Source organism: Lynx rufus, unplaced genomic scaffold, assembly GCF_022079265.1.
Source record: "Lynx rufus isolate CCGP_SWC_20201006 ecotype Redwood Valley unplaced genomic scaffold, mLynRuf1.p SCAF_1, whole genome shotgun sequence".
In the NCBI taxonomy this organism is placed as follows: Eukaryota; Metazoa; Chordata; class Mammalia; order Carnivora; family Felidae; genus Lynx; species Lynx rufus.
In genome coordinates this window covers 186043697-186058687 of record NW_025814823.1, presented here as the reverse complement: position 1 = coordinate 186058687, position 14991 = coordinate 186043697, and positions in this window count along the sequence as shown.

Genomic DNA, 14991 nt, shown 5'->3' with positions numbered 1-14991 from the left:
AGAAAAAAGAGACTTTACAATAAAGACTGTAATTAAAGATTAAAGATGGGCATTATATAATGATAAAAGGGTCAATCCAACCAGAAGATATAATATTTTAAATATTTATGCACCCAACACAGAGGCACATAAATATATAAAGCAAATATTAACAGAGCCAGAGGGAAAAATTGACAGTGATACAATAATAATAGGGGACTTTAATACTCTACTTACATAAATGACTAGATCATCCAGACAGAAAATCAGTAAGGAATCATTGGCCTTAAAAGACACATTAGACCAGCTGGACTATATGGATATATATAGAACATTGCAACCAACAGAAGCAGCATACATATTCTTCCCAAGCGTACATGGAACATTCTCCAGGATAGATCATATGCCAGGCCACAAATCAAGTCCTAATAAATTTAAGAAGACTGAAATCATATCAAGCATCTTTTACAACCACAATGCATTTTTAATGCAGGAAATAAGAAAACAATTATAAGAAGTAAACTAAAAAAATCACCAATATGTGGAAATTAAACAACATGCTCCTGAACAACCAATGGAACAATGAAGAAATCAAAGGAGAAATAAAAAAAAAATCAAGAGACAAAAGTGGAAATACAGTATGTCAAAAATCTATGGGATGCAACAAAAGCAGTTCCAAGAGGGAAGTTTATAGCAATACGATCCTACCTTAAGGAACAAAATTTTGTCTAACTTTACACCTAAATGAACTAGAAGAAGAAGAAAAAATGAAAACCAAAGTTAGTAAAGGGAAGGACATAATAAATGTCAGAGTGAAAAAAAAGAAAGAGAGACAAAAAAGACAACAGCAAAAAACAATGAAACTAAGGGCTGGTTCTATGAAAACAAACAAAATGGACAAAACTTTTGCTGGACTAAGAACAAAGGAGAGAGGGCTCAACCAAATAAAATCAGAAATGAAAGGGGAGAAACTACAACTCAGCTGATACTAAGGAAATACAAAGGATCATGAGAGACTACTATGAACAATTTTATGCAACAGATTGGACAACCTAGAAGAAATAGATAAATTTGTAGAAACATACAATCTTCCAAGACTGAATAAAGTCTGAACAGACCAATCACTAGTAAGAAGATTAAATCGGTAATCAAAAAAAAACTCTCAAAGAACAGAAGGCTAGGATCAAACAGCTTCACCAGTGCTGAATTTGAATTCCACTAAACATTCAAAGAAGTCTTAATAAATACCCTTCTCAGACTTTTCCAAAAAACTGAAAAGGAGAGAATGTTCCTAAAGTCATTTTACATGGCCAGCATTACTCTGACACCAAAACAGACAAGATGTTCAATGTCACTAAACATCAGGGACATGCAAATCAAAACCACAATGACATACCACTTCACACCTGTCAGAATGGCTAGCATCAAAAAGGCAAAAAATAATGAGTGTTGGTGAGGATATAGAGAAAATGAAACCTTGTGCACTGTTGGTTGGTATGTAAATTGGTATAGCCACTTTGGAAAACAGTATAGAGGATACTCAAAAAATTTAAAACTGAAATACCATACAACCCATTGAATCTACTTCTGGATATTTACCCAAAGGGAAAAAACCCACTAAATCAACAAGCTATATGCACCCCTATTTTAACTGTGGTATAATTTAAAATAACCAAAATATGGAAACAACCGAAGCATCCATCAATACTACTCAGACATTAAAAAGAAAGAAAGAAAGAAAGAAAGAAAGAAAGAAAGAAAGAAAGAAAGAAAGACAAATCTTGCCATTTGTGACAATACGGTTGGATCTTGAGGGTTTTTACATAGTCAGAGAAAGACAAATACCATATAATTTTACCATATAATATTTAGAGTCTAAAAAACAAATTAAATTAAATGAACAAACAGAACAAAGCAAAACTTCATAGATACAGAGAATATATTGGTGGTTGCCAGAGAAGGGAAGCTTGGGCAGTAGATAAAATAATGAATGGGATCAAGAGGTACAAACTTCCAATTATAAAATGTCATGAGGATATAATGCAGAGCATGGTGACTGTAGTCAATAATACTGTATTACAAATGTGAAAGTGGCTAAGAAATAAATCATAAAAATTATTACAAGATTAAAAAAATGTTATGTTTGGATGGCAATAGATGGTAACTAGACTTCTTGAGGTGATATTTTGTAATGTATACAGATGTCAAATTATTATGTTGTACACCTGGAATTAACATAATGTTGTATGTTGATTATACTAAATTAAAAAATAAAATTGTTACCCAGGAAAATAGTGATAATCACATTGCCCATGTAAATTGTATACATAATACACACTTTCATAGGTCACATGACTTTTGCAACAGTTTCTAAATCTGTCTATTTTACTTAAGAAGAAGTTAGATCATAGATTCAATTAGTATTACAAGAAAAATCTAGACATCTTACTTCGAATGCACTGTTTCTTTTACAATACCCTATTTTCTCTCTCCTGGGTTCGTTAAAGTATTTGAAAGCTCTTTTACCTATGTTATCATGTCCTGGAGCAAAAAGTTTACAGGATTTAAAAAAAAATACTATATACATTAGCTAGGGGAAGTCTCAATTTTGAGACACCAAGACACACACCTCAAATAGCTCTGCTTGGAAAGGTATAGGATAAGATCCTAAATGGAATTTATGACAAGTCTTTTGTGACTATAGTACAGCCTTTCCGGATGAAGAACTGCTCCTACTAATTTTGTTAGATCTATAACTTCAGGCACTTAGGGACTCCTTTTGTGAGAAATCAAAATGACTGCCCTCATCACAATGAATGATATTTGACTTTAGAAAGAAAAAGTAATTAACTGACTTGCAGTACAATCACTCTAAATTAATCAAGAGTAGACAGACATTAATTCAGAAAGGGAAAATCCATCAAGAGCAAAACAAGTTAAACACTGTAGAATCATTAATATCCATTTCACAAGACTGAATGCCATTAGCTCTAGTCAGCCAACAGCCTGGCACAATCACTTTCTCTTCTTGCTGCCACTGGTCCATGGAAAAACACAGCTTACTGAATTTATTTTCAAACAACTTAATTTGTTTCTCATTAAAGGGTTGTGTAGATGGTCTTAACGGATGTTTAAATGAGAAGAATTTATTAAAATAAAAGTTTTTATGAAAAATATTTGACCTCAATATATAGACTTCCCTTCTGATAAGAACTTTGTTGTTATTGTTGTTGTTGCTTTGGTTTTTGTTGTTTGTTGTTGTTTTGTTGATTAAACCTGTATTTCCTGTGTGACTTACTCAAAGAAATACTGAGGGTTGCCTCTAACATTCCAGTAGTAAAAGTAACCTACCTAATTAAGCTTTACTTTGTCCTTAGTTGCGGAATAACCATAGTGTAGCTAGAAATAAAACCTGAAATGGAATACAAATGCTATCATCTTTCAACTGCATGTCAGGAGAAAATCACTTAACCTCAATGAGTCTTAGTTCTTTCATGTGTAAAATCTGATAACTATCTACCACACCAGGAAATTGTAAGGTTTAAATAAAATAATGCCTATAAGTATTCTGTAAGCTCTAAAGTAGCATACTAATGAGGTTTTTGAGAATGAGAACCAATGATTCAAATCTTGGCTATGCGGTCTTGGGTAAACTGCATACATCTTTGGATAATCTATAAAGGGATAACCATAATCACTTGTAAGATTATTATGTGAAATAGCAATAAAAACCAAATAGGGCATATAGTTCGCACTCAACAAAAATTAGTATCATGATGATGATGTTTAATAAGCTGTTACACTTCTCCAAGTCCAACATTACAAGATTCTTAGACAGCAATGGGATAATCATAATGGAAACTATAAAACATAATATAAGAAATCCTGAGCAGAAATGAAGGAAAAAATATGGCAGGATTGAGAAAGAGGCATTCTCTGCTAAAAGCATGGTTATTTGCAACTCAGATTTATAGATTTAACAATTTTTGTGGAGTATTTCCTACAGGGCATGCAAAAAATATTACCCATAATCCTTCCTGTTAGGGAGCTTAATATCTAGTTAGTTAGATGAAAAAATAGACGAGAGGCAGAAATTCATACTTGCATATGTATATATATATGGAAACATACATTATATACATATATATTATGTGCACAAGTATAAATACATATTTATGTTTGTATACATACCATATTACATTTTAATTTAAAAATTAATCAATAACATGTCCCAAGATAGTGCACAGTAAAACTAAACAACTATGACAAAAAATGTTTGAGAAATAATGCCTGTTTTTCACTGTACCAAGTGAATTATTTGACCCACAAAATGTTCTCAAATAGAACTCCAGTTCTGCCTTTGTTATCTGCCCCCCCCCATTTTTTCTGCTTACCTGAAATAATAATAAGGGAGAGTTCTCTATTAAAACCTATCAGTAGAGGTAGCTGGGTGACTCAGTTGGTTGAGCATCTGACTTCAGCTCAGGTCATGATCTCATGGCTTGTGGGGTCAAGCCCCGCATCAGGTTCCATGCTGACAGCTCAGACCCTGGAGCCTGCTTCGGATTCTGTGTCTCCTTCTCTCTCTGCCCCTCCCCTGCTCATGCTCAGTCACTCTCTCTCTCTCTCTCAAAGTAAATAAACATTATATATAAAAAAAAGAACTTCATTAAAAAAAAACTATCAGTAAACGTTAGCAAATTTGGTATCACTCTTCAAGTCCTTCAGTGTTATCCCACTGGTATATTAAATGGAACAAGAGGCTTCTTCTCCCACTACTCTCTGCTACACATATGCAGTCCACGGACAGTGTTGTAATGGATGAGTTGGGGTGCCTCTGCACCCCCACATTGTCATACTGCTAGCCCTTTGCACAGGCTGTTCTCTCTGCCTAAGATGACCTTGACTCAGTCATAGTCAAGGTCATAAATCCTCTGATATAAATCCTTCCTCTTTGAAGTTTTTTCAGAGCTACTCCAGTAAAATGAATTATTTGATTCCCTTATTCGACATCATGAATTACCATATTGCAATGATCTTGTTTCTGATCTATCTATTCCACTAGACTATTTTTCAAAGGCAGGGACTGTTTATCTTTTTATGTTTGCTGGACTGGTAAGTAATAAGCACTTTACAAATTCATCCGCAGTGGATTCTTTCAAATAACCTTTGTCCTAAATGTGTCATTGAATCACATGAGATTAAGAAGAAAATATGTATGTTGAACAATGTCAGCTAATAATACTGAGCACTTACTATATGACAGGTGTGATACTATTAGACCCCTTTTTATAAGTGAAAAAAAACAAGCTTCAAGAAATAATGAGATTGTCCCAAGTCTTTTCTAGCTGCTTGTATAGGACAGAGCCAGAATGCAGTTATCAGAACCATTAGTTTAAGTGAGAACAGATTTCAAGTGTTCTACTCAACTCTCATTATGCTCAGGAAAGGGCACCGATGTAATGATTCACAACTGTGAAAACTTCATGTTATAGAGAAGAAAATAAAAGTGAACAAAACCACCCACGTTGCTGCACTTAACAACATGTGCTTATTTTATTAATGACAATGCAAATGAATTTGCTCTATTTTGCAAGGTTAAGACAATCTGGTTCACAGAAATTGAGATGCTGTTTCTGTTTCATAGAAAAGAGCTAAAATAGAACTTTTAACTGCTAACACAACCATATAAGGGAGATAATTATTTTGGTTAAATGTCACTAATAACTAATGGGGAAAAGTCCATTTTTGCTAAACATGGACAAATATATGACTACTAACTGACAAAGGCACTTAATCATCACTTATTAACAAACAACTTTAAAGTCACAGGTGCATCTCTTTTATTCTTCATTTTGAAAAGAAACATGAATTTAAAAAAAAGGCAAAGCCCAGTCAGAAAGGACAAGAAAGGAATTCTATAGCCTAGAGTATTCTTTTTGAATAGACGGAAGAACAGCAGGCCCTTGAGGAGCACTGAAGACGTCAGTGGGAATTCCCTCCTTCTTTTTTTCCCTTCATTCCCTTTTATTTCTACATGAAGAATGTTAACCTACCCTCAGAAATTCTGCTTGAGAATTTCAGTCATGGGGAAGAATAGAGAAGGTTACTGATGACTCAAATATTGTAGCTAAAGACTTTAGCTTGTGCCTGAAGAACAACTTTTAAAAGTGTGTCTGTGTGCCCATTCTGGAAATGAGCTTCCTCTTTTAGAATAACATTGCAGAGAAGGCCAGTGAGAAGAGCAGCAAATGCTGAGGACATAAATGTCCACAGTATCTATTCAAATGCATGAATGTACATGTGCTCACACTTGTATGTATATGTACAGACACAATTTGTTTGCTCTAGAGTTTCTATTCAGTATATGATCATTAATGGTATTACTTGAACTGATTTCTTAAGAATGATCTTTCTTTATTCTTGTTGAAATGACTGGCCAGATGCTCACCGGTCCCATGTTGTCTTTGTAGAAACAGAAAGATTACATTTCCCAGCCTCTTCTGCTGTTAGATTAGATGGCTGGGTTCAGGCTAAGAGAATGTGAACAGAAGTTATATAAGCTGCTTCCAGGTCAAGAAGTAGAATGTCTTGTCCAGTTACCTCCCAACTCAACCAATCCTCTAAGCCTCTGTGTTCAATCGGCCTGATGGATAACACTAGCTTGACCTTGAGCCACAACATGAGAGAGACATTAGATGAAATAAACCCTTGGGTTCTAGCACTACCACTCGAAAGATAAGCCACTTTTCTGATAAGCCACTGAACTATTAGAATTTCTCTGACTCTGCCACAGATTGCCTACTACAAGAAATTTGATACAAAATATGGCATTGCTTTCCAAAAAGCCTGAAATAAATAGCATTTACGTATCAGTTGGGCATCAGTCATTAAGAAATCAGTATCGGAAGTTACAAATATGTGAATTGATGATATTAAGAATCAAAGCTTTGGTAAAAGTGTTGCCCCAGAACAGCACCTACTTACTATTTCAGCAGCACCTCTAAGGAAGGAGGACTGATGACAGAATGCAAATATTCTGTCTTGGTTTTTGTTGTGCCCATTTGGAAAGGTTTTGTAGGAATGGAAAGGCTCAGGAAAGAATGAGTTGGTTTGCAAGCATACAGGAAAGTGAATGAGGAGTCCAGAAGTCTTCTGGATTTAGGCTCTCAGAATTGGGAAACAGAGTGCTACAAGACTACAAATGTAAGGAATAACATTTGAAAAGACTCTGAGTGATGGAGACCCAGTAAAACTTCTCAGTGACTCAGAGAACACATCAAATCGACTTCCCATTAAAGTCCAATAATTTTAAGAAATTTGAGGAAGAAGAACAGCATGAGAGTGAGAAAGCACAGAAATGAATTGGATATGAAAAGTGTGTCTAGAAAAGATCTCTGGGTATCATTTTATCTCACAAAGCTGAGTAAATTCTAATATATCAGAAGCCTACTGTCTGGATAAGGAAACTGTAGTGCCTGAGAAACTATGAGTCTAGACCTTAAAAAAATATACTGACTCTTTGAGACTTAAGGCCTTTGGCCTCTATCCTTCAACCTACATTTTTCTAGAAAAGTCAGGCTCTTCAAAATTTTTATGGATCAATGACTGCCTTATTTCCCTCATTCTTCCTGTTTTTTAATGGAAATACTTGTGGTTATTCTGCTTCAGTTTCACTATTTTACATTGAAAAATATGTCAGTGGAAGGCAGATAACTTTTATTTTTATTTCAGAGGTTGCCAGACCCTCAGCTACTACATCCAGGTCTTATGGAAAGAACTGAGCATATGACTAGACTCATATGAGGACTTTAAGATACAAAACAGATGAACATAAGGGAAGCAAAAATAATGTAAAAACAGGGAGGAGGACAAAATGTAAGAGACTCTTAAATATGGAGAACAAACAGAGGGTTACCGGAGGGATTGTAGGGGGGCGGGATGGGCTAAATTGGTAGGGAGAATTAGGGAATCTACTCCTGAAATCATTGTTGCACCATATGCTAACTAACTCGTATGTAAATTTAAAAAAGAAAAAAAGAAAAAAACGAATAACTGAGTAGTAACTTCCCAGGGCCTGGATAGGATTTGAGGCTATCATTTTCGTAAAGGGTTGACTGTTTTCCATTCATGGAACAAAGAGATACTTGGTGACCACATGTGTAAAGGACTAGGGCAATGCTCATCATACCATTTCTTCCTCCCAGACGCAAGGAAGACTATTTCCTAGCTTCCCTTGCACTTAGGCTGAGATCATGTGATTGATTTCTAGCAAATGGAATGTGATCATAAATAATCCATGACACTCCAGACATGGTCACAAAACTTAACTGAATGATCTTCAGTGTTCTCTCTATTCCATCCTTTCCCATTTTGTCTACTACTGCTGGCTGGATAAAGTCAAGGTGAAGTGAGAGCCACAAGATACAAATAGCTTCGGTCACTGAATTATTATTTGGAGGAGACCAATTGACTTGCATGAAACTGAGTTTAGCAAAAAATACAATTTTGTTGTATTATGGACCTAAGAGTTTGGGATTTTTTACTACAACATAGCTTAGCCTCACCAGCTTGTAAACTTGCACTGAAAGTTTATATACATAAATATTTATAGTCATAGTACATTTTCCTATTACTATCCTAGTGGATTTGATTTCTTAATACCTTATTAAATCACTTAGTAAGAATTTTACAATTATTTCACATAGCACTTGATTAAGATACAAAAATAATTTTAATTGAACACTACTCTGGTCAGTCACTGTGGACAATTTAAATCCTTTTGAGTTTTATTACCCTGACTTTAGAAATAAGAAACATGAACCACAGAGAAGCTAACTGGCTACTTGAGAGGATAGTTCTGTTTTGCATCCAATTTCCCTTCTTCAAGTCTTAGGCTGAGTTTTCTTTAGGAATATGTCCATTCCCCCATTCTCAGTCCAGATGTCTGAGGAGGGTTTTATAACTACATCTAGACTCATCCCCATTGCTATCAAGAATGATTCAAGGGTAAGCACATGATTTAAGCCAGTCCAGTCACAGTGAATTTTTATTTTTAGAATTTTTTAAACTGAGATTGAGATAAGTGAATTCACTCTTTATTCTGAATCTTAACTAGGAGTGAGGCATTCCCTGGACCTGCTGGAAACGGTTTTTCAAATACATAGGGAGAGCTCATCTGCATATGAGAAGAGGGAAAATAGATGGAACTGGTACTTATGACATCAATTGACTCTTTTTATCTTTCCAGGCCTGCAACTATATACATATAGTATATATTCCTTTACTCTCATGTGAGACAATGAACCTTTCTACTTTTTTAAAGCACAGAACTGGTTTACTCTTACTTTAAATCTCATGCATCCTGAAATGTGTCTCACCCTGGCTAGGTAATAGCAAACTCAAGTTTCAAACTCCAGAGTACTATTTTTTTTTTCTGAAGATGTTGTACCTTTCACCTGATAAAATATGGTTTGTATTAAATGAAGTTACTTGTCTACATACAAACACTTATAGGTCAACAAATATACAATAGGCATTAGGCTAGAAAGGAATTATAAAATAACCAGCACCGAGAGTTTACAATCTTGCTGAGATACAAATATGATGAAGCTTTGAGAGAAGTGAAGAATGCAAAGGTAACCAAGTGCTAAATTATGCAACTCTTTATTGACCAAATTCAGAAAAAATTGAAAATATTAGGACTAATTGGCTCAAAAAGACTTATTGCAATATTTCATGACTGATACTCAGGTTATTTTCTTCCTTTAAAAATTTCAAAATTCTGTTTGTTCTCTCCTATGTTAAGTTCATGTTATCCTTGTTATCTTTCCTATCTTTGATAAAAAAGTAACATCTGAATGTCACAGAAAGCTCGATAATGTGAGGAACTATGGTGTGCTGGTAAACATTTAATAACCAGCTCTCTGAAAAAAATGTTGAAATTTGTAGCATAGGTCCATTTTTCTGACATAAACTCTCCCACCATGAATGATTTAAATCTATCAGCATGGTATCACTAAATTCAGGGATGGGAAAAATGCAAACAATAGACTCTCTAGAGCTAGTATAAAACAGCTCCATAACATTGGACATAGTGGTAAAATTTTCCATATTCTTTTAAAGTAGTTATAACTGTTAAATTTGTTAACTCACTACAAATTTTCTTAAAAGCCTTGAGTGTTTATGTATGCATGTGTTCACCCATGTGTTTGTCTCTATATAAATGCAGATACACAGAAAAATGAAGGAAAATATGTATCAAGTGTTATTAGTGGTTATTGCTAGATTTGGGATCATAAATGATTTGCATTGCTTCTTAGGTTTTTCTTCTTTTTCTTAAATATTCTGTAAACATTATATATATTATTTAAGAAAAATGTTTCTTTAAAAACAAAGAAAAATATCTTTAGTCTCCCAAGTTTTTACTTCACTGTGAAGGATGTTCATCTGATGACATGATACTCTCTATATAAAACCAGAAATATTCCACCAAAAAACTGCTAGCACTGATTAATGAATTCAGTATGCTTGCATAATACAAACTCGATGTACAGAAATCAGTTGCATTTCTATACAACAATAATGATGCAGCAGAAAGAGAAATCAAGGAATCAGTCCCATTTACAAATGCACTTAAAACCTTGAGATACCCAGGAATGAACCTAAACAAAGTGAAAGAGCTGTACTCTGAAGACTATAGAATACTAATGAAAGAAATTGAAGATGACACACAAAAAAATGGAAAAACATTCCATGTTCATGAATTCGAATGCCTGTACTACCCAAAGAAATCTACACATTTAATGTAAACCCTATCAAACTACCACCAGCATTTTTCACATAGCTATAACAAACAATCCTAAACTTTGTATGGAACCATAAAAGACACCAAAATAGCCAAAGCAACCTTGAAAAAGAAAAGCAAAGTTGGAGGCATCACAATTCCAGACGTCAAGTTATATTACAAAGCTGCAGTGATCAAATGAATATGGTACAGGCACAAAAATCGGCACATAGATCAATGGAAAAGAATATAAAACCCAGAAATGAGTCCACAACTATATGGTCAATTCATCTTTGATAAAGCAGAAAACAATATCTAATGAGAAAAAGACAATCTCTTGACAGTCTCAAAGGGTGTTGGGAAAATGGGACAGCAACATGCAAGAGAATGAAACTGGGACAATTTCTTACATCATACACAAAACACGTTCAAAATTGATTAAAGACCTAAATGTCAGATCTGAAAACCTAATAATCCTAGAAGAGAATACAGGCAGTAACTCTCTGACATTGGCCATAGCAATTTACTTCCAGACATGTCTCCTGAGGCAAAGGAAACAAAAGAAAAAATAAACTATTGGGACTTTATCAGTATTAAAAGCTCCTGTACAGCAAAGGAAATAATCAATAAAATTAAAGGTAATCTATGGAATGGGGGAAGACATTTGCAAACGACATAGCAGATAAAGGGTTAGTATCCAAAAATCTATAAAGAACTTAATACAACTCAACACTGAACAAATGAATAATCCAATTAAAAATGAGAATATGGAGGAGCCAAGATGGCAGAAGAGCATGGAAGTTTTTTGTGTGTCTCCCATCCATGAAATAGAGCCAACCAACACTAAACCATCCTACACACCTAGAAAACTAATTGGAGGATTAACACAACAATCTGCACAACCTGAACCACAGAATTCAGCAAGTGCACGGCGTGGAGGAGAGGTGAATTTGGGGATTGAGAAGCCGTGGAGGGTAGGGAACTGCTTTTGCGGGAGGAGAGAGAACAGACACTGGGGGGGGGGGGGTTATACGGGAAAAGCACCCCTCCCCAAAGGCAGCTGGAGAGAAAGTGGAAAATTGGAAACAGCCACAGGGACTAAACTAAAAGGGAAAAAGGAGAAAGGAGAAAGGAGATAGGGTTTAAGTTCCATTAAAACTATAAACAAGGGGAAGGCAAAGTCTGCAACTCTGCAGCTCCGTAACTGGTGGTGCTTTGGTGGGAAGGGCGAATCCCCAGGAACAGAGTGGGGTCCAGGAGGTTCTCAGGCCACATGAGGAAAAGTGGTTCCACTGCTGGAAGAACATTTGGTAGAGACTGTTGAAGCCACCTGGTCCCAGCAGACCCCAGAAAATGACTACATTTGCTGGTGCTGGAACAAGGTCGTTAAGGGTGAAGCCTGGTGCCAGATGTGTGTTGTGATTTTCCATAATCCCTGAAATGCTGCTCTACACTATCTCACGAACTTTTTCTGGGGCGGGCTGGCACCTGGCCACAGTCTCAGGGCACCGCTAGCAGCAGGGTCCAGAAAGTGTTCCTGGGTGCACCTGACATTTGGCCATTGCTCATTTGGCCATTGCTGGTGAGACCCTCCCACAGAGGGGCAGAACGGGTCAAAGCCACAGCCCTTCAGAAGTAAGGGGCCAGGGAAAACAGCCGCATCTGAGATAAACTCAGGAGAGAGGTACTGCCTGGGGCCTGGTCATGGACAGTGAAGAAGTGGGGAGTGGGCGAAAGCTGAAGACAGAGGACAGGTGCACGATTGCTGATCAGGGAGAACAGACTGGGTAGCTGGGTGGTGCCATTCTCACCGCTCCCACGCATGTGCATACGCACCTACTAGTGCCACAACAATCCATCCCAGTAGGCTAGCAGCAGTGCCATCTAGTGGACAGTGGAGCTGTTACACTGAGCCCCACCTAACTGGGCCAACCTCCCTCTTCAAACCACAAGTCTCAAGGCTGGCTTGGTTTATGGGCTATAAAGTGCTACATAGACTGACTTCCAGGGGAAAACAAAGTAATTTCAGTCCCTACTTCAATCTGTTAGCAGGTCCATCTATTCAATTTCCTTTCTTTTTTTTCCCCCTCTTTTACACTTCTTTTCTTTTTCTTGAATACAGAAAGAGAAAAAATTCATTTTTATTTTCAATATTTAATAAAACTATTTTTCTTTAATTTTTATTACAAATTTTTTTAATTTTGTGTAATTTTTTTCAAATTCTATTTTATTTCCATCACTTTATTTTAGTCTACTTCAGTGTATTCATCTTTTCAAATTTTCAAATAATTTCCTTTATTTCTTTCTTTTTCTTTTTTTTCTCTTTTCCATTTCTTTTTTTTTGAATGCAGAAAGAGAAAAACTTCATTTTTACTTTCAATTTCTATTAAAATATTTTCATTTAGTTTTTTTTACTATATTTTTTTGCTTTTATGTAAATTTTTTTCAAATTCTATTTTACTCCATTTTATTTTAGTCTACTACAGTATATTCACTGTTTCAAATTTTCAAAAGATTTCCTTTTTTTAATCTTTTTTCTCTTTTTCATTTCTTTTTTTTTCTTGAATACAGAAAAAGAAAAAAATCATATTCATTTTTAATTTTTTAAAAATATCTTTAATTTTTTTCTACTATATTCTTTACTTTTGTGTATTTTTTTTAAATTCTATTTCCCCCCATAATCTCATTTTCGTCTACTTCAATGTATTCATTTTTTCAAATTCTCAAACGATTTCCTTCTCCCCCCCGCCTTTTTTTCTCTGTCAAACCACTTTCAACACCCAGACCAAAACACATCTAAGATCTAGCATCATCTATTCTATTTGTGTATGTGTGTGTGTGTGTGTGTGTTTAATTTTTAATTTTAATATTTTTTAATTTTAATTTTTTTAATTTCAATTTTTCTTCCTCATTAATTCCTTTTCTCCCTTCAAAATGACAAAATGAAGGAACTCACCCCAAAAGGAAGAGCATGAAGAAGCGACAGCCAGGGATTTAACCAACACAGATACAAGCAAGATGCCTGAACCAGAATTTAGAATCACAATAAGAATACTAGCTGGAGTCAAAAAAAGATTAGAATCCCTTTCTGCAGAGATAAGAGAAGTAAAAAATATCCAGAATGAAATTAAAAATGCTATAACTGAGCTGCAATCATGGATGGATGCAGCAGTGGCAAGGATGGATGAGGCAAAACAGCGAATCAGTGATATAGAGGAAAAACTTATAGAGAATAATGAAGCAGAAAAAAAGAGGGCGATTAAAGCAAAAGAGCACAATTTAAGAATTAGTGAAATCAGTGACTCATTAAAAAGGAACAACATCAGAATCAAAGGGGTCCCAGAAGAGGAAGAGAGAGAAATAGGAGTAGAAGGGTTATGTAAACAAATCACAGTGGAAAACTTTCCTAACCTGGGGAAAGACACAGACATCAAAATGCAGGAAGCACAGAGGACCCCCATAAGATTCAACAAAAACCAACCATCAACAAGGCATATCGTAGTCAAATTCACAAAATACTCAGGCAAGGAGAGAATCATGAAAGCAGCAAGGGGAAAAAAAGTCCCTAACCTACAAGGGAAGACAGATCAGGTTTACAGCAGACCTATTCACAGAAATTTGGCAGGCCAGAAAGGAGTGGCAGGATATATTCAGTGTGCTGAATCAGAAAAATATGCAGCCAAAAATTCTTTATCCAGCAAGGCTGTCATTCAAAATAGAAGGAAAGATAAAGTTTCCCAAACAAAAATTAAAGGAGTTTGTGACCACTAAACCAGCCCTGCAAGAAATGTTAAGGGGGACTCTCTGAGGGGAGAAAAGATGAAAATATATATACCAAAAGCAACAAAGCTTAGAAAGGACCAGAGAACACTACCAGAAACTCCAGCTCTACAAGCATCATAAAGGCAATAAATTCATATCTTTCAGTACTCACTCTAAACATCACTGGACCCAATACTCCAATCAAAAGACATAGGGTAACACAATGGATAAGAAAACAAGATCCATCTATATGCTGTTTATAAGAGACCCACTTTAGACCTAAAGACACCTTCAGATTGAAAATAAGGGGATGGAGAACCATCTATCATGCTAATGGTCAACAAAAGAAAGCCAGAGTAGCCATACTTACATCAGATAATCTAGACTTTAAAATAAAGACTGTATCAAGAGATTCAGAATGGCATTATATCATATTAAGGGGTCTATCCACCAGGAAGACCTAA